Raw genomic sequence first — 24,112 nt, 5'->3', positions numbered from 1 at the left:
CGATAGAGAGAGCAGCGTTTCGCACAGCGCGATCGCACCAAAATAGGGTGTGATCGTCCTAATGAGAACGCTCCCCCCATCACCGGGGACGCTGATTCGCTCCAAACCTGGACCGCTGGAATAGGTGGTTTCGGGTGCGCGCCAGTGGGAACGGGGGGCGTGGTAGCTTACTGTAATGCTTTCATGCTTGCTTGAATTTTGGGCGGATAAAAACATACAGCAACAACTGGACAATACCCACAAAAATTATATTTATGGGCAATTTGGCGAGTTCAGACCTCAACCAAACAAGCATGTTGAGCCTCACGGCTCAGTGGATGAAAACTTCGAGATGAAGCCACGTTACAAGCACAAGACTTCCCTGGCTCGAATTAGGCCTGGCAATTTTTTTGCTATTGCTATGTCTACTATACATTGGTTTCTTGTTTGAATGCATTTATTTCTATAGACCAGTGGTGCCCAACCAGTCGGCCGTGATCGACCGGTAGATCAATGACATGCAATATAATTGACGCGAGCAATGGGCTAATGTTAGCTGCTAACTAGTAATAAATAGGCTAAGCTAACTAGTGTTAGCTTAGCGTTAACCCTGGAAAATGCTCAAAGCGGACTCCACGACACCAGTTCCATTCGTGAGAAAAGGGGGTGGGTTATATTGACAAGGCTTGACAACAGAGGTTCAAATATAACTTCATATTTATTGGTTATTTGTTTCTTTATATCAGCATCCAGTTTCCACCACCGTGTGTTAAACTCTTCCTGTTTACATTCGAGTGTGACGTCATCGCCTACGGCAGCTTAGACACTCAAAACGCGAACCTAAAACAAGGGATTTTATACCGTTTTGAAAAACTGACGTTTTTGGAAATTTCCAGAAAAAATAAGATTCTGAGATAATCGCCCTTTAGTGGAATACACAAAACAGTGAAAACATGTTGTCATTTTTCGGCCTATTTATGAATCGTTTTCAAAGAAGCGGGCTGAAAATCGATTATCTATTTCCTGGTCAGCGCACACACACACACACACACATAGGGGACACGTTGTGATCCGCTGTGAAAAAAAACTCTGATTACCCCAAGACTGGTAACATAGATTCCTTACCTCACATCAGATGTTCTGCAAAAAGATTATTCCAATTCCTGATCGCCATTCCAAATATCGATCGCGTTTATTGATCCAACGTTAGGTACTCGAAACACATATTCCATGCTGTTCTGAGGGTCCACAATGAATCCGATCGGCTCGGGTTACATGCCTGAGAAGTAAAATGTGGATTCCGGAGTTTTCTTTCTCATCCATTTTCATTGAGTCCAATCCAATGGGTGCATTATCATCCGGGAGACGATAGGGGGTGGTATTTTCCCTGTTCGAGCTCATAGACCGTCCCAATGGTAACGTGAGGCTAGATTGATGAAAAATTTATGGATATCGCTAATAAAAGCAATAACGATTAAATAACGAGATTTCTCGTCATTGGCACTCAACGTGTTAAAGGAACACGTTTAGGAAATTAGCTTACCGTCTTCTCCAGAGAGGGACAAGAAGATGGATACCAGTTTCCTCTCTGTGTGTTCAGTAGAAAGCTATCTGGCTGCACGTTAGCCTAGCTTAGCACAATGAATGGAAGTGGACAGTGCCGGTTAGCCTAGGCATTGTCCAACTAACATCTGTCCCGAAGGCTAACCGGCACTGTCCGCTTCCATTCATTGTGCTAAGCTAGGCTAACATGCAGCCAGATAGCTTTCTACTGAACGCACAGAGGAAACTGGAAAACCTTTCATACATGGATTGCAGCTTAAAGTGCTTCACAGCAAATAACATAAGATTAACATAGGCATAACATTTGCATACAGTTGACAGAATAAACGCAATGCATGTAGTGCAGACAGAATAGGTATAAAAGACAATAAAAGTATGCAATGTAGAAAGTACAGACATAAGAATAGGCATAAAATAAGTACAATAAGTACAAACACTGTACGTGTAAAATAAGTAGAATAAGTACAGTGTTGCTCGAAAGCATGTGATGTGACGGTTTGATTCACGGATGTAAACGACTCTCAATGCCCGAGGCTGAGAGGTGTGTCAAGTCTTCGACTCTGAATAACCTTGTTATAACCAGACCACATCGAAAGGTCAGTGCCATGGAACTTTCCGGTTCGCAGATTTCTGACAGAAGAAAATCTGTAACAGCTAAAACACACTGGAAGGGGAATGGACCGCTTCACTTCGGCTTGTGGAGTTGTAGGGATCACATCAGTGTCGAGGCTATTTTCTCGCTGCGCTGGACGCAAACTCCATAGAAAGATACCAGAAGATCAAGTTCAAGTTTGCTTTTATTTGTCACGTATATGATGTACATTACAGTGAAATGCTTGGTTCTGTATGAGCCCCCTGAGAATGTGCTTCATATCATTTTTTTTTTTTTTTAAGTAAGTCAAAGAGGAATAAAGTCTCAACACTATACAAATATACAATATACAAACTAAAGTACAACCTACAATGTAAGTACAATTAAGTAAAAATGCAGACATTGAGGTACAAAAATGCAGACAATGAGGCACACAAACTAACGGGACGAGGATCTGGGAATTATCATTACAGATGAACAATGGGATCATATACTAGACCTGGTACACACTTCCTCTATATGTGCAAGACACAGTTTGCTGCAGTGTAGGATACTGCATAGAGTTCACTACACCAATGCGAGGTTAGCAAAGATATACCCTGATAGAACGGATGCGTGTAATTAGGGCTGGGCCATATGGAAAAAAATCATATCGCGATAACGATATGATAATGTTATCATATTTCTCGATATCGATAATTATCGAATTGTTATACGTTTTTTTTTTTTTTTATTATAAATTTTTTATAACAACAGATGTATGTTTATTTTGCAGCAATTCTTTGTCATTGCCGCCATCTTTAGTGTTACATCCCCTCACACTCCAGTTCTCAGGCTGCAGCTGGTTTAAAAGCGAAAGTAAACCGGCTTCTCTGCTGGCTGTGGCTCCAGGGGAGTTGAACAGTTCTGGCTCTGCTAGTTTATTTTCGATCTTTTGGCGCTTTTTTGGTGGACAAACCACCGCACATGTGCACCGTGACTCGTGACTGGAGTCTAGTTCTGCTAGCACACATAGCCTACTGTGTACAGACGGTTTCAAACTGTATTTTAAATTAGAAAGCAAACAAAATAAATGGACGAGAAAAATAAATCTCAATTTGGTCAGTATTGTCATTTGGACAAGCAAAGCCATTACTTTAAGTTGCAGGCAAGAAAGACAAGTCTGTCCACTGTCTCTGGTTTTAAAACTGCCCTGTTGCAGGTCAAAAAAAAAAAAAAAATCATAAAAAAAAAAAAAAAAAAAAAAAAACGATTCGATTTCGATTATTAAAATATATCGCGATATTTATCGTTATATCGCCCAGCCCTACGTGTAATAGATGTAAACAATCTCCAGCCGATTATATGCACATGTTTTGGACGTGCCCCAAACTCACAGAGTTTTGGACTACAATATTCGATACACTGAGTAGGGTCCTGGGAGTGGCGTTAGACCCAGATCCACTCACTGCTTTTTTCGGAATCCCGAATACCCCTACGATAATATCTAGGGCTGCAAAACGAGTTGTGGCGTTTAATACCCTCCTCGCTAGGAGACTTATTCTCTTTAAGTGGATACACCCTTCCCCACCTACTCACAACAGATGGATACATGAGATACTACATTGCGTTAAGCTTGAGCGAATCAGATTCTCCCTAAAGGGCTCCCTTGAAACATTCCAAGTGACCTGGCAACCATTTCTGCAACACATCGATACCCTGACTATCAACGAAGAGACTTAGAAAGGATAGAGCTTTACACCTCTAACTACACTTCCTTATTTTTTATCGTTATTTTATTCCTATTTTCTAATCCCCCCCCCCCCCCCCCCCCCCCCCCCTGGTATGTATGGGTGTGAATGAGACCCCCGGGGGCTGGGTGGGTAACTGGGGGAGGGAGAGGGGAACGGAAGACGCAGCTGCGGAAGGTTAGACTACTCAAGAATTACCACATAATATGGGCAGGGGTAGGGAAAGGAGTGAAATAACCTCATTGATGACGTTCTTCCACAGCCACAGCCGTGCTGGAGAGTTTTCTTTTTGTGTTTTTTAGTTCTTTCTTTGCTTCTTTATATCTAAATATTTGTGAATAATACAGATAGGTCTGATTGATACTATTACTGTGTTTTTTTTGTTTTTCTTTCCCAGTAGCATCTATGCTGTATGTTTGGATGTTTTGCAGATGTGTCTTCAAAAACCTCGATGTGGGGGGGCTGGGGTGGGTATGAAGGAGGGGAAGGGGGAAGAAAAGATGAAAAGATGGAGAATGTATAATACTGACGAATGTAAATGTACATACTACTTTTCCTGTAATAAAGAAATAAAAAAAAAAAAAAATATCAAATGCAGTTTGATACCGATCAACGTTATATTAAAAATGTCAACGGTACATGATCCTAAACGTCATGACTGGTCATCTGCTGGTGACCGGAGGGGGGGGGGGGTCGTTTATAATGCAATGACCGACGTTAAATGATTCATGTAGTATGGGTGATATCTAGATCAGAGCAGTTTGTATGGATAATAATAATCAAAAACGCTGAAACTCACGGCAGCTTCCTCTTACCGTTGGGCGATCACACTGGCGCAAACATATCCCAGTTATGTGATGTTGATCTAGGTCAGCGGTTCCCAAACCTTTTTGGCCGTGCACCCCCTTCACCTCCCGACCTAGCTGACGCACCCCCCAATGGGTTTCTGTTAGAAAAAATTGTTGCTGGTCTCCGTGCACAGATTACATTTTTTATTTTATCTCTTCCCACGGCGACTATGGATAGGGAATTTCTTTATTTAATTAAAATGTTCACGACAACATGGATGCATGTACTCTGCCAGCATGTTTAATATCCATAATACTAAAGGTTTGACTAAGATTTGTATGACATTTTATTGTAACTTTTTTTTTTTATTTTTTTTTTACCACCATTAGCCTTTTCATGTCACACACCACCTAGAGGGCGCTCGCGCACCACAGTTTGGGAACCACTGATCTAGGTGATCCAGTTCCGGTTTGTATAATACTAATATACGTCCAATCATGTTGTTTATTGAGTTATGGCAACGGATCGATATGCACGGTGTCTGGATAGAGTCCTGCGAGCGATAGCGAGTGGCCAGACGCAATAGGGGACGGACTAAGCACTTCCGGCCACTTCCGGTTTTGGCAACTCGCCGATCGGCCACCAGGTGGCGGTATTGAAGCGTTGCAGAGTTGAGCGGAGTCCTACAACACCAGCAAAGACTCCGTGGGTGAAATGTGAATACCATGACGAAAATATGAAATATTGATCTCAAAGACGCCGTAACCCGTCATGGGCAGATTACGCATGGCATGTAAACACGTCATCGAAAGCGTTAACACCGTTGCCGCATCGAGCACATTTTCATTTTCTCCAATTCTCCCCTCAGCCTCACAGAGTCTATTGTTCATCTTGTTCATTTCATTTTCAACTTCCCGAAACTGACGCTCATTGTCTTTTCTGAACTCTTTGAGCTCCTTGTAAATGTTCATCAGCATGGCTTCACATTCGGGTTCATGTTCATCGTCGCCATTTTTTTCTCCTGTTGCATTGTCATTCTCTGCCATTCCGTCGTCTTTTTCAGTTGTAATCGTGTTTGCCCTACGTCTTGTGCTAGCCCCTTCTTTCATCACTATTAAATAAATACCCTGGTGTTGTCGATATATGTTTTCCGGGGCTATATCATTTCGCTATCGGGGAGCTCGTGAGTTAGGCTGCCATGTTCTTCCGCGGTCAAACCGGAAGTCCATGAGTTTTGTTTTTTTAATAAAGTTTCATAAAAATCTTAGTCAAACCTTTAGTATTATGGATATTAAACATGCTGGCAGAGTACATGCATCCATGTTGTTGTGAACATTTGAATTAAATAAAGAAATTCCCTATCCATAGTCGCCGTGGGAAAGAATAAAATCAAAAATAAAATAAAATAAATGCCCTAACTACCCATGGCCTTAACTGACAACCAACAGGAAACAAACAATATTTTCTTTTATGCCTCAGGGGAGTGTCATGGTTTCTCCAGAGAGCCCTGTCATACTTTTTTTTGGCGCAGCAGCTCGTGCAGGTAGGGGGCAACTTAGTCACGTGACTCACTTGGTATTGCTGATTGGCCCGCACACGGCGAACGGGTCTCTATATTGAAACTGAACCACAACAACATCCCCTGCCAAATCCATTTGGATTGTACTGAAAAACTGAATTGCACAAACATAGTTCCGTCCACATTAGATTCAGATGACGGTGGCAGAAAGACAGCAGTGTGATGTTTTTGTCTATGTTCCTACGCAGCAGTCTCGTCTTCTCTCCACCTCCGCACTCTCCCTTTCAGGCCTTCCCTCTCCTGCTTTAAACTCCCACTCCTCTCCTGACCTCTGTTCCTCCTTCCCTCTTCTCTTCCTACGTTCAGCCGGCGCTCCACCTCCGTCTGTTCACCGCCTCGTCTGAGATTATGCAAATGCGCAGAGGCGGCGTCCTACTTCCTATGAGTACCCTGCTGCTTACGAGCGGAATCCGCTATGGATTTTCAATGGGAGTGTTGGTCCCCTACAGTGCTGCAGCCTGCCTGCTCCCTGTGGAGAACACCACACACACACACACACACACACACACACACACACACACACACACACACGTAACCATACATATAAAAGCCCACATGACAAACATTTGAAATGTGTGCGCACCCCCCCCCCCCCCCCCCCCGCCCACCCACCCAAAGACACATTTTAATCGCATTAACTATCAACACACAACATACACTCATATGGAGCATATGGAATATGGAACCATAGTCCCATGTTTGCTCATGTGAGAACAGAGCTCATCTTCATCTGTAGAGCAGAGCTCATCTTCATCTATAGAGCAGTTGTGGGGGCAACAGTGGCTCAGGAGGTAGATCAGTCGTCTTGTAATCCGGAGGTTCCTGGTTCGATTCCCGCTCCTCCTGCCGGGTAGCGTGTCGATGAGCAAGACACTTAACCAGGGAGCGAAATTAAAGCCCGCCAAGCGCCATTTGCGGGCAGATTTTACGTTTGGCGGGTGGGACTGAGAGGTCTGTCCGCCATGTGGCGGCCAACGAAATAGTCATGTGAAAACCGATCGAATACCATGATCCAATTCTTAGCGGAGTTCTCACTCGCTGTCTCAAGCACACAGACATGCAACGCGCTGCTCCTCCCTCCTCCAGCCCCTCCCAACCCCATGTAAACAGAGAGGCTAGAGTCGGGCCGGGCAGTCTGCTGACTGCTCTAACGTTAGCTACCGTTACAAAATGACCCAGTCAACTATTCACTTTTAGTTTAATACTGAGGCATTGTCCGTTATCTAGCCGGCTAGCTACTGATAGCTCCCGATATCAACAAATGCTCCAGCAAGTCTAGTAATGCATAATACCTCCGTTGGATAGGTAGCTACCTAGTACACGTTAGCTCCAGTAGGGTCCAGCTGCAGCGCCGGAGAATCCTTGCTGGAGCTGGAGGCTACTCGAGTATACACACAGACAGTGGAGCTGTTTGCAGATAGCGAGCATTTTGACTTGTTGCGTGGTGGCGATAACGTTAGCTACCGTTACAAAATGACCCAGTCAACTATTCACTTAGTTTAATACATGAGACATTGTGTAACGTTATCCAGCCGGCTAGCTACGGATAGCTCCCGACATCAACAAATGCTCCAGCAATAGTCCAGTGCATAATACCTCCGTTGGCTAGGTAGCTCACTAGTCACTACGAAATGTCGCAGTAAACTAAATAGTTCACTGAGGCGTTGTCCCAACGCCATCCAGCAGTAGCTACAGAAAGCTCCTGGCATCAATGTCCTACAACAACATGCGTATTCGAGTCCCTGGCTTACATCGCTGCTGAATAGGGTCCAGCTGTAGCTCAGGAGAATCCTTTTGCATGCTGAATGTAGCGTTTAGGGTCCAGCTGCAGCACCGGAGAATCCTTGCTGGAGCTGGAGGCCACTCGAGTATACACACAGACAGTGGAGCTGTTTGCAGACAGCGAGGTGGCGATGTCTCGCAGATAACACAATCACAAGTATGATTATATAATATATATATTTTATTAAAAAAAAATGTATATAAAATAATAAAAAACAAATTATCAAAAAAAAGTTTGCAGGTAAGAAATATGCTTGGCGGGTAGATTCTTCCCATCTACCCGCCACTGGCCGGTGAGTCAAAAAGTTAATTTCGCTCCCTGCACTTAACCCCTAATTGCTCCAGATGAGCAGGTTGGCTCGCCATCGGTGTGTGAGTGAATGGGTAAAATCTGTGAGGAACAAATTGTAAAACGCTTTGGATAAAAGCTGCTATATAAATGCAGCCATTTACCATTTAGAGCAGAGGCCACTGAAACGAACTGCGCACCAGGGAGACACTGGTGTGAAGGCTGCTGCTGCTGATTTTATTCATATTGTTTTAAAAATATTCTTCAGGGCATTTCTGCTTTATTTGACAGGACAGTGAGTGACAGGAATGTCCCCCAGGTTCTTGTTCACACGCCACCCCCCCCCCCCCCCCCCCTCCAGCTCTCCTCTTATCAGCTGTTCCTCGTGTGCTTAGAGTCAGCATTAATAAACGGCATCCATCTTTTGTCCTGAACGGGCCTGTTCCGCCAATTAAAAGATCACCGCGAGAGGATTCAGAAACACAGCTGCTACAACACCGCGCCGGAGAGATGCCGTAGGGATATATCCCGGTGTTTTTGGACCGATCCCCGGTTTCGACGGTGTCCCCGACACTACCTAAAATGGTCCTGTGCAAGGGTACCTAATTAGCTCCTATGGGTGGATCAACCCCCATGGTACTGAAAACTAGCCAACAGCAGCTGAATACTTTGATACAACACAGTGGGGAGTTACTCGCAGTGGGCGCTGTCAATTATGCCATTGGACTCTAATTATGCTGACATGAGGCAGATTTGAATATAATTTGAATATTAATGATGCAATTTACATATTGCCACATCAAAGCAGGCATACCATGCGTACAATTAAAGACTACAATCATTGTGCCTTTTGTTTGCTATTATGGGTACTACCGAAAGAAAAGCATTAGGCATTGGGCTGTGCTGCTTTGTGACATCCATTTATGAAAAGTCATGAGAAGGGGACAAGAACCATTGATGCGCCTTCAGTTCTCCTCTTATCAAGAATTTTCCTTTATTAATTCCGCATTCGACTGGCAGTTTAGTTATCAAATTCATATATTTCTTGCGTAAAATGGTAATTTAATTGAAATTGGTTCTGAGTCTGACGGCCCCTAACTTGCACAGTCACTGTGGCTGTATCATACATTAGAGATATGGTACAGAGAGACTCAGAAGGAGCTTCTATCTCCAGGCCATCAGGATGCACCAACCTATGTAACACCAACCCATCCATCTACACTCATTGCACACACATCCACATGCACACACTCACTTTAAACAAACACTCACCTTAACATTCACTTTAGACACTTTAAACACTTTAACACTACACCATATTTTATCTATTTATTAAAGAGATTTGCATTACATCCATACCTCATTTTAGCATTTAGCATTTTTTTGTTAGCATTTTTGTACGTCATTGTCTGCATTTTTACGTCATTGTACTTAGGTTGTTCTTTAGTTTGTATAGTGTTGGGACTTTATTCCTCTTTTACTTACTGTATGAAGCACATTCTCAGGGGCTCATACAGAACCAAGCATTTCACAGTAATGTACATGTACTTTATAATATGACATAGGGCTGCAACGATTAGTCGACATAATCGCCGACGCCGAATTTTTGCGTTGTATACAAAAAATAAATAAAAAAAAAGGTTTTTTTCCTTCTTTTTTTAGATAGTATTTTTTTTGCACTACCTATCTTTGTGAAAGTGGCTTCTCAGCTCTGGTCCAGCTGAAGACAAAGCAGAGGAACAGATTGGACATTGAGCATGACCTCAGAGTTGCTTTGTCTACCATCACCCCAGACTTTGAGACTCTTGTCAGGAGCAAACAACATCCCCAGTTATCCCATTAGTTCCCTGGGATGTTAAGCTAAGAAGTCTGCTAAGAAGGATATATTATTTATTATTATTATAATTATTTTATTTCATTGTGTTTTTAGCCCTAGTTGCACTTTTGTTGCAACCCCAGTTATCCCATTAGTTCCCCCAAACTTACTGTCGGTCTGTTATGTTAAGCTAAGAAGCAGGGCTCGAGACTAACGATGTCCCGTCGTACCGGGGACGATCAAATATTGATTTGGGACGAACAGAAATCATTGCCGGGACACAAACGGGACGAAGAGGTTTTTTTTTTCACAGGAAATGTCAATTAGCCGACTGTCAGTGCGCGCACATATTGCTGTCAAACGGTGCGTGTCTCATGCCGACTTAGTTGACAGAGAGACGGCAACATTATCATGTGGGGTTCACTGAAGTCTAAACGTTGCGTGATTTGCCGAATCCAATGACTATCTCCGCCTCCCAATGCAGCGATACGCTAATCCAGCATCAAGCTCCCGCCCACCATTCTGATCAGCAAACCACAGGTCGCGCTGCAGCAGCCCCAAATTTATCTCGACATCGAAAAAGAAAGAAGTAAAAAAATGCCAGGAACTGGTGATACTTGCTGTGTGCGTGAACATAATCCCTTGGACATGAATTGACGGTACGTTTTTATTGATATATCATTGGGAACCCCCTCCGAAATTGGTCAACACGTCACCATGCATTTTGGCCGGAGCTTATTAAAAAAGCACGGTGGACACGGTGGACGCGCGGTGGACACCTTACGTCTGTGTTTATAATGAATGAATGAATGGTAAAACGGATTATATTGAAACATAGTGCGAGCACTCACAACAACTATTCACACAATTTAAAACAGCCCATATTTATTATAGTTGACAGTCGCACGAGACCACTATACAAGAACCGCGAAAATATCAGAATGTTATAAAAAAAAATAAACGCTATACTGGCATCCTCTCAGTGAAGAGAGCACCGCAAATATGCTACGCTATTTGAAGAGGATAAACACAGCAGAAGAAGATGGAGAACAGACACACACTGACCAACAGGGAACTGCATCCAACAATGCAACCCCTGACTCTAACGCAGTGGCGTAACTCTCTGTAGATGTGGGGGGGACATATTCGGGGGCGTGGCATATGACGTCGCTGGGGGGGGGGGGGGGGGGGGGGTTAGGGGGCGCCATTTAAATACCAGGGGTGCAATACCGCATTTTCCCAGGCGGTGGCGCCATTTCTCCATGTAAACGACACACTGAGCTCATACAAAAAACAAGTATTGTGTTGTGACAAATAATAAACAAATTTGAAAGGTTTATGGTGAAAGAACATTTATTATATGGTGCTTCAATTAGCAATTATGAACACAGTAATACAAGATATGCATGATAAAAAAAAGACATGCTAAGTTCCTGAGAAACACTACTATACAATATACAATTTTAGCTCTTAATGTATCTATCACCTTTATCTATCACCAATCACTTTTAATCTAATTTAATTACAGGTACAAAATGGGGGACCCTAATGGAAACAAGACGAAAGTCTTTCTCAGGTCTGCATCCTCTTAACAATTGTATGTATTGTACTGTACTGTACCCATTCTGCAATCTGTTAATAAACTTTTCAATCAATCAATCAATCATGGACTTATGAACCACGATTATTTTCAAGAGAAACAAACAGGCAAATAGCTATAGCTTAGTCAATCTGGACAAATACATTAGGCCTATATTAAAAAAAGAAAATCTGCTAAAATGCTGTTACTTGCCAGTCTTGCCGTTGCCCTCCTGTTTCTTTTTTTTGTATTTTCTTTTTTTTATTATTTTTTAAACAAACACATAAACAAACATGACAACACACGATAAGATATACAAGCATTAGTTGTCAGTGCACATTCAATGAAATCACATTTTAGTTAATTGTCTTATATAGGATATACCCCTAATACCTGTTATCTAAAAACCTACACACATATGCTCCAGCTCGTACCCCCCCCTTCCGGACCCCCCATTGGATAATCCATCCATTTTCCCTTGCTCCTAACCAGACATTACCATTATATGCTAGCTTTTATTTTCTCCACCACTTCTAACCACAATGTCATTTTGGATTCATTGAGACCCAAAATTCTAGCTGTAGATATTTCTTGATAGATCACATCGAGATATGTAATAATCCAGACCTTTCGGCACATTTTTTCCGGTTGGAACCATCATGATGCTATCAGCTTTTTAGCCACTGTGATACCCGATAAAACCAATCTCTTTAGCTGTGGATGTACTGCACACTCAAAAACATCATTCAGCAGTAGTACAGAGGGGTGTACAGGTATATTCCAATTTAAGAAGTTTGATAGTTGCTGGGTCACCTCTTTCCAGAATATCTTAACTGGTGGGCAGTCCCAGTACATGTGCATAAATGTCCCCTCGTCCCCATTTGTACATAAGGAGCATTTGGAGTCTTGTATAAGACCCATTTTTTTCAGTCTTATAGGAGTCAAGTATGTCCTGTGAATATAGTTAAGATTGATTTGTTGATGGTCCGGGTTCCTTGATGTGAATCGAATATTTGCCCAGGCTTCTTGCCAATCAAAATCACTTTCCAGGTCTGGTATATCCCTCCTCCAGACGGAGTCTAGGTGGAGGGTTTCATATGAGGACGTTAATAATTGATCATAAAAATCTGAAACAAAACCTCTTGATGTCTCTCTTTCATAGAAGAATTTGTGGTATCTGTGGTGTACAATTGGTATATTTAATGGAACACCGTGAGCCTTCAAACATGCCAATAGCTGTGCGTAAAAGTAATATGTGGACTTGGCGAGATTAAATTTTTTGCGTATTTCATTGAAACTACAAAAACCCTGTTTATTGAAGACGTCTCCTAATGAGCCCTCCTGTTTCGTGGTGGTGTCGTCACTGCTGCTGGTTTAGCTCTAGGCGACAGCGTAGCAAAACTTAGTTTGCTTTGAAGAAGTAGCTTTCTCTTCTTGGGCGACGGTGCCATCTCGTTGTTGCAATCACGCAGGTAGGAGTCGGACATAGCACTGAATGTCTTATCTTATCTCTCTTTATACCGTATGTGATGACGTATTTTAACACACACCTCGGCTGACGACCCGAGCTATTATTATGCAAAGACGAGTACTTTAGCGAGTGGGTACTTGGCCCGTGCAGGGCAAGAATGCGACCCCCATCTACTGCTCTTTGCATAATAATAGGACAGGTAGTCAGACCCAGCTCTTTGGATGGTAAAACGGGGGGGGTACATAACTGCATTCTGAAAAAATGCGGGGGACACTTTCCAATGTCCCCCGCGTGAGTTACGCCCCTGCTCTAACGTAAGGACACATTTAAATAACAGAAGTGTAATGTTATCCGCAACGCCCCAACCCTGGACACCTTCAAAACTGCTCTAAAAACACACCTCTTGACCAAGGCTTTTCCCCATCAGTTAGTTTAGATTAGATTAGGTCCATTATCCATTATCCCTAACATTCCCTCATCCCCTTTTTCCCCCCTATTTCCCTAGCCCTATTTTTTGTCCTGATTGTGAAGCGACCTTAGGTTCTATGAAAGGCGCTATATAAATTTGATCTATTATTATTATTATTATTGGAACTGTATATAGTTATCGACACGTTCTAGTTATAGCTGCTTATTATCTTTGTGCTTACAATAATCAAAAGGTACGGTACACAGTTGGTCTCACCCTCTGTGCCATTATCAGCACAAAATATGTCCCCATATGATCAAATTGACGTTGATATATTATATATATAAAAAGAAATTGGGACGGTTTACATTCACTTTGGGACGGTTAAAACTGTATTTCGGGACGGTTCTGGGACGGTGGTGAAAAAAGTTAGTCTGGAGCCCTGCTAAGAAGTCTGCTAAGAGCCCGGAAAAGGAGCCGCGCCCACAGGAAGCAGAGATGGAGGGTGTGACAGAAATAATCGTCAGATTAGTCGACTAATCGAAAAAATTATCGACAAATTAGTCGACTACCAAAATAATCGTTAGTTGCAGCCCTAATGTGACATAATGTGAAGCGAACTTGAACTTGAAATCAGGTTCTCACACGGTGTTGCTAGGGAGCGAACAACAGCAGAAATGTGAACGTGCAGATTGATTGATTGATTGATTGTTATACGAAAACACTGCTGCTCTGCAAGGATGCCTGTGAGGATGTGGCCAAGCAGTGGAAACACTGTAGTCAGAGGCAGGTTGTCATCACCCGGTGGTTGGTGTTTATTTTCAAATGTTCGTATGCTTCCCAGTGGGAAAAACGGCCAAAACCATATTTAACACTTTGAGTGCCAACAACGAGAAAACTCGTTATGTAATCGTTATTTTTTTAATTAGCGATTTCCATTCATTTTTCATCAATCTAGCCTCCCGTTACCATTGGGACTGGCTTTGAGCTCGAACAGGGAAAATACCGCCCCCTATCGTCTCCCGGATGGTAATTCACCCTTTGGATTGGACTGAATGAAAATGCATGGGGAATGCCGGAATCCACATTTTACTTGTCAGGCATGTAACCCGAGCCGATTGCAGTCATTGTGGTCCCTCAGAACAGCGTGGAATATGTGTTTCGAGCACCCAGTGTTGGATCAATAAACGCGATCAGGAATTGGAATAATCTTTTTGGAGAACATCTGATCTGAGGTAAGGAATCTATTTGACCAGCCTTGGGGTAATCAGAGTTTTTTTCCACATATCAACGTGTCCTGTATGTGTGTGTGTGTGTGTGTGTGTGCTGATCAGGAAATAGATAATCGATTTTTCAGCCCGCTTCTCTAGCGTGCATAAGTACACATACTATCGATAATCTAGCGTTTATTTGAAAACGATTCATAAATAGGCCGAAAAATTACTGTTTGTGTATTCCAGTAAAGGGCGTTTATCACAGAATATTTAGTATTTTCTGGAAATTTCCAAAAAAGAGCGTTTTTCAAAATGGTATAAAACGGAAATGTACAGATGAAAAAACTATCTGTTTCGTACATGTTGACTGCAAGCAAGTCATTGATAAGCGACGGGCGTATTAGACACATAGCCATAATTTAAGATATAGTTTATGCGTTCGCAAATGTGCTCGCCCTCCCATTGACTACAGCGCTGGCACTCAAGCGCTAAATCGTGCGCCCCCTGCTGGCACTCAAAGATTTAAAACACCTAGACACAAAAATACAAAATGAGCAAACTCTCTATCAACAAAATATCCACAACCAGGCCCTTGGCTAAGGGCACTAGCTACAGCACGGCTGTGTCTCTTCCAAGCCAGCTTCTACTTCTCCCTAACCTCGTTCCCAGCTTTATCTCGAGAGATAAAGCCTGGTAAAGCACTACGGCCATAAGTGGGAATCGGGTAGGGAGTCCCGCCCCTGAAATTAGGGATGCACGATATTGATTTTGACACCGATACCGATACCGATATCTTTATGCTCCTCAAGCCGATAACCGATATCGATAACCGATATTTATTGTATTATATATTTTTTTTAAATGTATATATATATATAATTTTTTTAATCAATTTTTTTTTAGTTTTTTTTTTTTAGTATTTATAAGCTCCGACGTCATCGGTACTGCTATCGGTACTCGAGAAATTATGGAGTTTTTTTTTGAGGAATTTAAACGTCGCAAACTAATCTTGTTGGCCGTTTTCTATCTCTCCTCCCTGGGTCTCTCTCTGCCTACGCGAGCCAGCCGGCTGTGCTCTTACACACACTCACTCACTCACACACACACACAGCTCTGCTCTCGACAGCACCCGTGTGTGTGTGTGTGTGTGTGTGTGTGTGTGTGTGTGTGAGTGTGTGTAAGAGCACGGCTCGCGCAGGCAGAGAGAGACCCAGGGAGGAGAGTTAGAAAACGGCCAACAAGATTAGTTTGCGACGTTTAAATTCCTCAAAAAAAGTCTGGGTCTATTTTTACTAAAGTCGATGCTGACAACGCTCGTTGCCACAAGTACAACAAGACATTTGCCAGTAATGTATAAGCGCTGGTACTTGTCAATGTGGCTGGCGGGGAGCAGCTAACGTTATAGCTCCGAGTAGAATAATGGCCGACAATCCGGAGGTAAATAAACGAACGAGAGCTTCTGATTGGTGGTAAGAAGAAGAGGTGGGTGCAAGCGGAGGGACGTAATTGGCAGATCGACTGTCTGTCTCCGAATGTAACGTGACTACGTCACAGCCAAGAAGGGGAGCGCTGGATTTGTGAAAAACTCCCTGTTCCTAAACCACACGCTATCAGTTTTACCACAGTACTGGCAAAACGGGAGGAGGCTATAATAAAAACAAGCGCCCTTCATCCAAATCCACCCACACCGGATTTCTTTTAACCAAAAAATGTATTATATGTTATCGGAGCTATCAATAACGTTATCGAGTTTATCGGGATGACGTCATAATTGCTGATATCGGCCCGATAATTATCGGCCCGATAATTATCGTGCATCCCTACCTGAAATCACAACAGGTGCTTGTGAAAATGCACTCCCCCCGATCCTGTCGGCAAACAAGCGAGAACGTCCCGGTCATGTAGCAAATTCTTCAGGCAAAGCCGTTGCAGTGGCTTAAACGAGGAAATATTGTGCACCCCCCTGTACTCTACCACACTTGGTTCCTTCCAAATCTCCCCTCCAGAAAAGGCTTTGGCCTCTCCCAGTTCTGGTTGGGCAGCCAGAGATTCTACAAGGAACCAAGTGGGAGCACAGACAAACGGGTATTTGTTAACACATTTATTTACTTTTAAATCCACATAACATGTTTATAATTTAACAGAAGGTTTGTCTTCTGTGCCTGGGTTCTACCAGTACCTATATACAAAATATAACAAAGCCAAAAAGCTTAAGCTAAATGTTTGGTAGCATGACCACATGTGGGGACCAGGGCTAAACCAATTAAGACTGTGATGCAACCATTATAGGGCATGGGGTAGCCCCATGACAATGCCTTTGTACAACCGTTGGGTTTAAAAGAGGAATGAAGAACTTGACATGTTTATACTGTGAAATGTCTAACTTCAGGAAAAATGGCCATGTGTGTCGGTGCTCTTTCCTATTGGCTATGAGTGGTGCAGAGCATGTGGGGTTCCCTCGGTAACGTTCTGCCTGACACTACCAGACCTTTTGACCTCGACTCGCTCCATCCTCAACTTTCTAAACTAAGAGAGCAGAGAATGGAGACGGACAGTTTCTTGCCGTTTCATCTCCAAATTTACCGTGCCATTCAATGTATTTGTTAAATTCCACCACCAGCACACCTGATTAAACTTAACTAGCCCGTTATTAGTTGAATCAAGGTGTGCTGGTGGTGGAATTTAACAAATACATGGAACGGCTGGGGTGCTTCGAAGAGAGGATTGGGAACCTGTGTTGAACTGGTTTATTTTTTTAGAAAATAAAAAAATATAGTGGATTACTATTACGACTACTACCACTGCCAATACTACTGATACATCCCTATTGGGAAACTTTATATTAAAAAAAAATAGTAAAATATATATATATATATACATATTTTTTTTGTATACTTTTTTTTAATTTTTTATTATACAACTGTGGCGGGACTGTCTACAGTCTAGGTCATTGATGGGAAACCCTGCCACCCACTATAAACAGACCTGGGTAACAGAAGGAGCACGTTCAGTGCTAGACTTAAGACTCCCGAGATGTAGCACTGAACGGCACAGGAAGTCCATCACACAGCCAGTCCATCTGACAGCCATCAGACTTTATAATGCATCACTGTGCCTCACTGCGTCACTGAGCACAGGGTGACAGTACCATCTTCCTGGGCTTTTACTTGAACTTTTACACCGACATTGTACAATTTTACACTTGCTGTATATTTCTGTATATTTTTACTGTATATCTTATATTAGAATGTATACATAAAATAGGAAATGTATATCCCGGACCGTATTTTATTCTTGGGCTTATTTTTATTCTTATTCGTGACTTTTGTTTTTGTCTACCTAAGTGTTTACTGTGAGCGATTTGTAGTGCCAAATTTCCCTCTGGATGAATAAAGTATTTCTATTCTATTCTAAATATTCTAAATATGCCAGAACTAGCAACTGATTACCAGTGAGCTACTGTGTGTAGATGCTCAATAATCATTCACTTAAGGGTCACATTAACACTTTGCATGCCACGCCCGAGATTATTCGGGTTATTACCCCCCGGGTTGAGTGCCCAATCACGAGAATATTCGTTTTTATTTTATTTTATTAGCGATCTGAAATCATATTGCATCAAGCGAGTCTACCGTTGGAGATCCAGTCACCCCAGGCGCTCAGATGTGAAAAAAGCGCCCCCTATCGTCTCCCAGATGGTAAATCACCCTTTTGGATTGGACTCAATGAAAATCAATGGTGAAAAAAACCCAGCACTCCACATTTTACTTCTCACTCATGTAACCGGGGTCTACCAGCTTCACTCTGGAGCCTCGGAGCCGCGGGGAATATGTGTTTTACTGTATACATGATGGATCAATCAAATGAGCGATCTTTTCGAATGGCGATCAGGAATTGGAATAATCAATTTGGATACCATCTGATCTCAGGTAAGGAATCTATGTTATCAGTATTAGGATAATCAGACCCGTTTTCACGGATATATAAGCTTTTATGTGATTATGGTGATAGGCTGTTTGACTCTGCTCGCGGTCAGGAAATAGGAGAATTGATTTTCAACTGGCGGCACGAGCGTGCATGCGTACACATATACTATCGATCATCTAGCGCAGCGGTTCCCAAACTTTTTTGGCCGTGCACCCCCTGTCACCTCCCGACCTTGCTAACGCACCCCCCAATGGGTTTCTGTTGCTGGTCTCCGTGCAAAGATTACATTTTTTATTTTATCTCTTCCCACGGCGACTATGGATAGGGAATTTCCTTATTTAATTAAAATGTTCACGACAACATGGATGCATGTACTCTGCCAGCATGTTTAATATCCATAATACTAAAGGTTTGACTAAGATTTGTATGAAATTTTATTGTAAATTTTTTTTTACCACCATTAGCCTTTTCATGTCACGCACCACCTAGAGGGCGCTCGCGCACCACAAGGGGTGCGCGCACCACAGTTTGGGAACCACTGATCTAGCGTTTATTTGAAAACGATTCATAAATAGGCAGAAAAATTACAACGTTCTAGAATATTCCAGTAAAAGGCGATTATCATAGAATGTGTTGTTTTTTCCGTGAAAACGAGTGATTTTCAAAATGCTATCAAACGGAAATGAAGCGATAAAAAAACAATCTGCTATGACAATGTTGACTGGAAAATGAGTCTTTGATAAGCGACGGGCAGATTAGACACATAGCCATAATTTAAAACATAGATTAGGCTATATTAACGTTAACATTGGAGTGGATGTGGGCATTCAAGGGGGTAAAAAGGAAAACACGGCTGGCTCTCAAAGTGTTAACAGGGCTCCAGAGTGCAACTGTTTTGGTCGCACTGTGCAGTGTGCACCCAAAAATCAGTGCAGTGCGACTGAATATTTTCCCTTGTCACACTGGTGCATGTCCCAGCAGGTCTGTCTGTCTGTGTGTATGTGTGTGTGTGTAGCGTATTTCCCCCTGTGGCCATGTGCGTTCTCAAAAAACAAAAAAACAAAACAAAAAAAAATCTCTGCCTTTGACGTGCATTCTGCAAAGACCAGCCCGATCTGCCTCTGATTGGCTCTGATCATCACCCTGACATTATTATCCGCTGAATGACGGGATAAACAAAAAAGCCATGTGCAACTGTGAAACCTGAAAACCGTGCCCACTTCCTCATTGAGCGACACCACAAGTTTGCTGTCGGAGCATCAACTTTCTGGATTGAAACGTTAAAAAAACACAGCGTCTCATACTGGTTTCATAATACAACGTTTCCGAATGGACGTTTGGATTAAACAAAGTGTATGCAGTGATGCTGATGCTTTCCCAGCGGAACACAAGTTGCTTAACGCTACACGGGTATGTTATGCACGTTAATTAAGCTATGTAACGTTAGAGCGCATCCCTTTAGCTTTAGCTTTCTAACGTTAAGATAACAGGAGCCGTCGGCCAACAAAGTTGTTTCAACAATTGTATTCACAAAATGTATTATCATTAAAATGCTATTGAAGCCTCCCGTGACGAGTAAGTAGGTACTACTAAACCGCAGCATGTGCGGATTGTGCACATTTCTCTGTATGCCCTGGTATGTATGTGACAAATAAACCTCTTGATTCTTGATGTGCCTAAAGTCAAGACTCTACAGTACTGAACTAGAAAAAACCTGCCAGTAAGTCAAGTATGCTGGAGTGAGGCGTGGATGGAAGTGGCCATTTTTCAAAATAAAATACTCGAAAGACTATTCGTATAGGGAGGTGTAGTGGTTAAGTTATTGCTGTTTCTGGCCGGTCCACCATCTTGAAAACGCAATGTAATTCCCCATTGACCATTTCTAAATCATCTAGTTTAAAACAAATAAAGCATTAACATTTGCATGGTGTACCTTTCTGTGCGTATTCATCCACAATCTATAGCTCAACATGAAAATATTCGCAATTAATCTGAAAAGAAATCGCCAAAAAAAATTTAAACCAAAAATGCACTAGCACAGCCGACAAGGGGTCAAATGACCCCTAGGCATTTTCAATAAATGTATCCTCGTCACTCGGTCGAGCTCCAGCTCCGTCACTCAATGACTTTTCCTAAAAGTACCCGTTTTATCTGGCACAGTTTCTGAAATTTCAAAATGACTTCAGGAATATGTAATTAGAACGTTATTCCACATATATATGGAATATATGTGGAAAGTCACAGCACTTTGCGAGCGTCTAGCACAGGGGTGGCCAACCCATGGCTCGCAAGCCGCATGTGGCTCTTTGCCCGTCAATGTGTGGCTCTTTCATCCCAACATTTATTATTATTATTATTATAATATTTTTTTTGTCACTCAAACCTGTGGTAAACCTCATATTTTCATATTAAGAGGTAATTATATAGTTTACACTGTTTATTTTTCTCATATTTCTCATATAAGCTGTGGGGTCATCTGACCCCTTCCGGCGGGAATCAGTGACATTTTCTCCATGGCTGTTCTAGTGTTAAACAATAATGTTACTGATAAATCCCTATATGGGTGGACCTCGCGGGCGGACCAAAGCGACGTCGGACTACACAATTTTTTTGATTAAAAACTATGGTTCGAACGTCCGTTCGAAAAACCCTGGCGAATGTTCGAATCCCAAAAACAGGCTTCGGGACAGGATTGGACTTTGCGAGCTAACTGTAATACAATGTTTTTTTTACAATAATTTACATAACATCTTAATAAATTACTGTGTATGGGAACTGACAAAAAAGGTAATGTTAAAGATAACGCTTAAAATGTATTATTGCAGCGGCAAAAGGCGTGGTGAAATTTTTTGAGTGCACCTAAATTATGTGCTGGTGCACCTAAATGAAAAAGTTAGGCGCACTGGTGCAACCTAAAAAGTTGTAAAAAGTTAGTCTGGAGCCCTGCATTATCTAAACATTGTTGAGATTCACTTTCCTGGAAATGTGTGTGGATATGTTAGTACCGTATCTACCTAGATACAATAGATCAGTGGTCTCAAACTCAATTTACCTGGGGGCCGCTGGAGGTAGAGTCTGGGTGAGGCTGGGCTGCATCAAATATTCCACAAAAAAAGGGTTTCAAGTATTCAAAAAAAAAAGTACAACTGATCCAATCTTCTCAATCTTTAGCAATAACATTTCAGAACATGAACAGTTCTTCAGAACATGAATGGTTCTTCAGAACATAGGCTTCTCAGTGGTGTCAGTGGACTCATCCACAGCTATGGAAATGCACTGTGCATTTTTTTTTATTCTATCACAAGCCAGTATTTCAGTTATTCTGGTTGCTGTGCTATCTGAGGGGGATTTGCTTTTGTTTGCCTTCAAACATGGTCTCCATCACTTCAGTCATACATTATTTTCAAATTGCCACCCTTCACAAGAGCTACCGTTTCTTGGCATATAGTCACATTGGTTTGGTGCTGGGACTCAGGATGAACGCATATTTTTCAGTCCATTCACCTTTGAATTGCACGACTTTTCTTTTACTGACCATCTTTGAAAATACCATATTTAGCGAAACTAGGCTAGTAGCTACATACCCGGCTCTGCACCATGGGTGACCGAGCCTTCTGCACGGCTGCACCACGCCTGTAGAACAGCCTCCCCATCCAGCTGAGGGCACCACAGAGCCTGGACTCTTTTAAAGCAGGCCTGAAAACCTACCTATTCAAAAAGGCCTTTGACTGTTAGCTTTTTATTTTAATTTTCTTGTGCTGTTGTTTTTAAATTGTCTGTTTATACTATGTTTTTAATTAACTGTTCTATTTTTATCTTACTTGTATTCTGTATTTAATTTTATTTGTTTTACTAATAACTATTTTATTTTTATCTTTTTAACTATGTTTTAACCCTGTAGTGTAGCACTTTGGGATCCCAGCGAACAAAAAGTCCATTACAAATCCAATCTATTATTATTATTATTATTATTATTTATCTCACAGAGATAAAACTGGGAGCGAGTTTACTGTATATGCGCTGTCAACTCTGCTCTGACTCAGACTGTTTAAGACCCGCCCTACTCTGCCTCTGATTCGCAGAATGTGGGTGAGGGGGGAAAACACTGATGGGACGCTGATGTGATTGGACCAGACCCGTACACAGACACATACAGACAGTGGCAGTGCAGCCGGACATGCAGAGCACTGCTCGCAGTCAGAGGAGATAGCGAGGATGCATTTGCCTTCCACTTTACTTGATATCACTCCGGAATCACGTTTCAACCAAGTCACTAATGTAACGTTTCTGTCATGAGCCTGCGCTATCGTAGCCTACAAGTGATAAAATAAATAAAACTTCCAACTCTCGCGCAACGACTCGGCAAACAGTTGCGCGCGGGCCGCACTAACACTAAACTTTGATGTCAAGTAGGGGGCCGCAAAATATCATCCCTCGGGCCGCAATTGGCCCGCGGGCCGCGAGTTTGAGACCCCTGCAATAGATGGTAAATAAGTTGACACTTTATTGGAAAATGGGTTGATTTCATTTGATGTCAACCGAAAGTATTACCCCAGCAACGAGAGACACGTGAATAAATCTTAAATTTCATCATTCCCTTTTGTGTCGTGTCCTCTCGCGGCTGAAGAGGGATCGAGTCTAGGTTCTTCACAGGAGAGTTCACCGATTGATTTACTGGACTAGTAATGAGGTAGTAATTCACTCCCAGCTGACGCTACCCTCTTCTCAGTCATTATCACTTCAGAGGCTATATTGGATTTGAGTCGCCAAGGCAGGAAAAAACACTTACGAGACTATCTGATTTACATTTACGCAAAGGTTTCAGGTTAAAGGCTACTGGCTTGTCAAGTCTGTAGGAGGAATCGCCGCACTCACCCTCGCTTTGTTTGGTGTGTGAAAAAAAAAAAAAACGAATGGTAAATATTAGGGATGCTCGATATTGGCTTTTTTACCGATACCGATATACCGATATTGTCCAACTCTTAACCCTTTATCTGCCAGGGATTATTCTGATCTTAATCCACTGTCTGCCAGTACTGTAAGTATATGGAGATGTTCCCCTTCTTTGCAGGGCTATAACTTTTTAAATTGTATTGCTAAATTGACATTACTATGGCCCATTCAACGTCAAGTATCTATCGTTTAGGATGTAGCAACGTTCTACTTTTTCATTCACATATTCATACTAAAATACGGTCTAAAGTATAAATATGTTTTTATCGTTTTCTGCAGCATTCTGCAGAAAGTGATTTATAGCCATAAATACATATATTACATCATCAAATATAGTTTGATACCGATTGACGTCAGATTAAAATGTTCAATTGTACAAGGTCCTAAACGTCATGACTGGTCATCTGCTGGTGACCGGAGGGGGGGGGTTTATAAGTCCG

General features: G+C 42.2%; 1 protein-coding gene across 2 annotated transcripts in view; it reads left to right on the top strand.

The window, feature by feature from the left end:
- Positions 1-24,112, top strand: part of LOC311226338 (cyclin-Y-like) — a 174,574-nt gene that overhangs the window by 39,821 nt on the left and 110,641 nt on the right. The gene's annotated exons all lie outside the window — the stretch shown is intronic.

The sequence above is a fragment of the Notolepis coatsorum genome, assembly GCF_963971535.1.
Source record: "Notolepis coatsorum genome assembly, chromosome: 4".
Taxonomy (NCBI): Eukaryota; Metazoa; Chordata; class Actinopteri; order Aulopiformes; family Paralepididae; genus Notolepis; species Notolepis coatsorum.
Note: the sequence above shows the minus strand (reverse complement) of the source record. Positions and strands in the feature narration are given on the sequence as shown.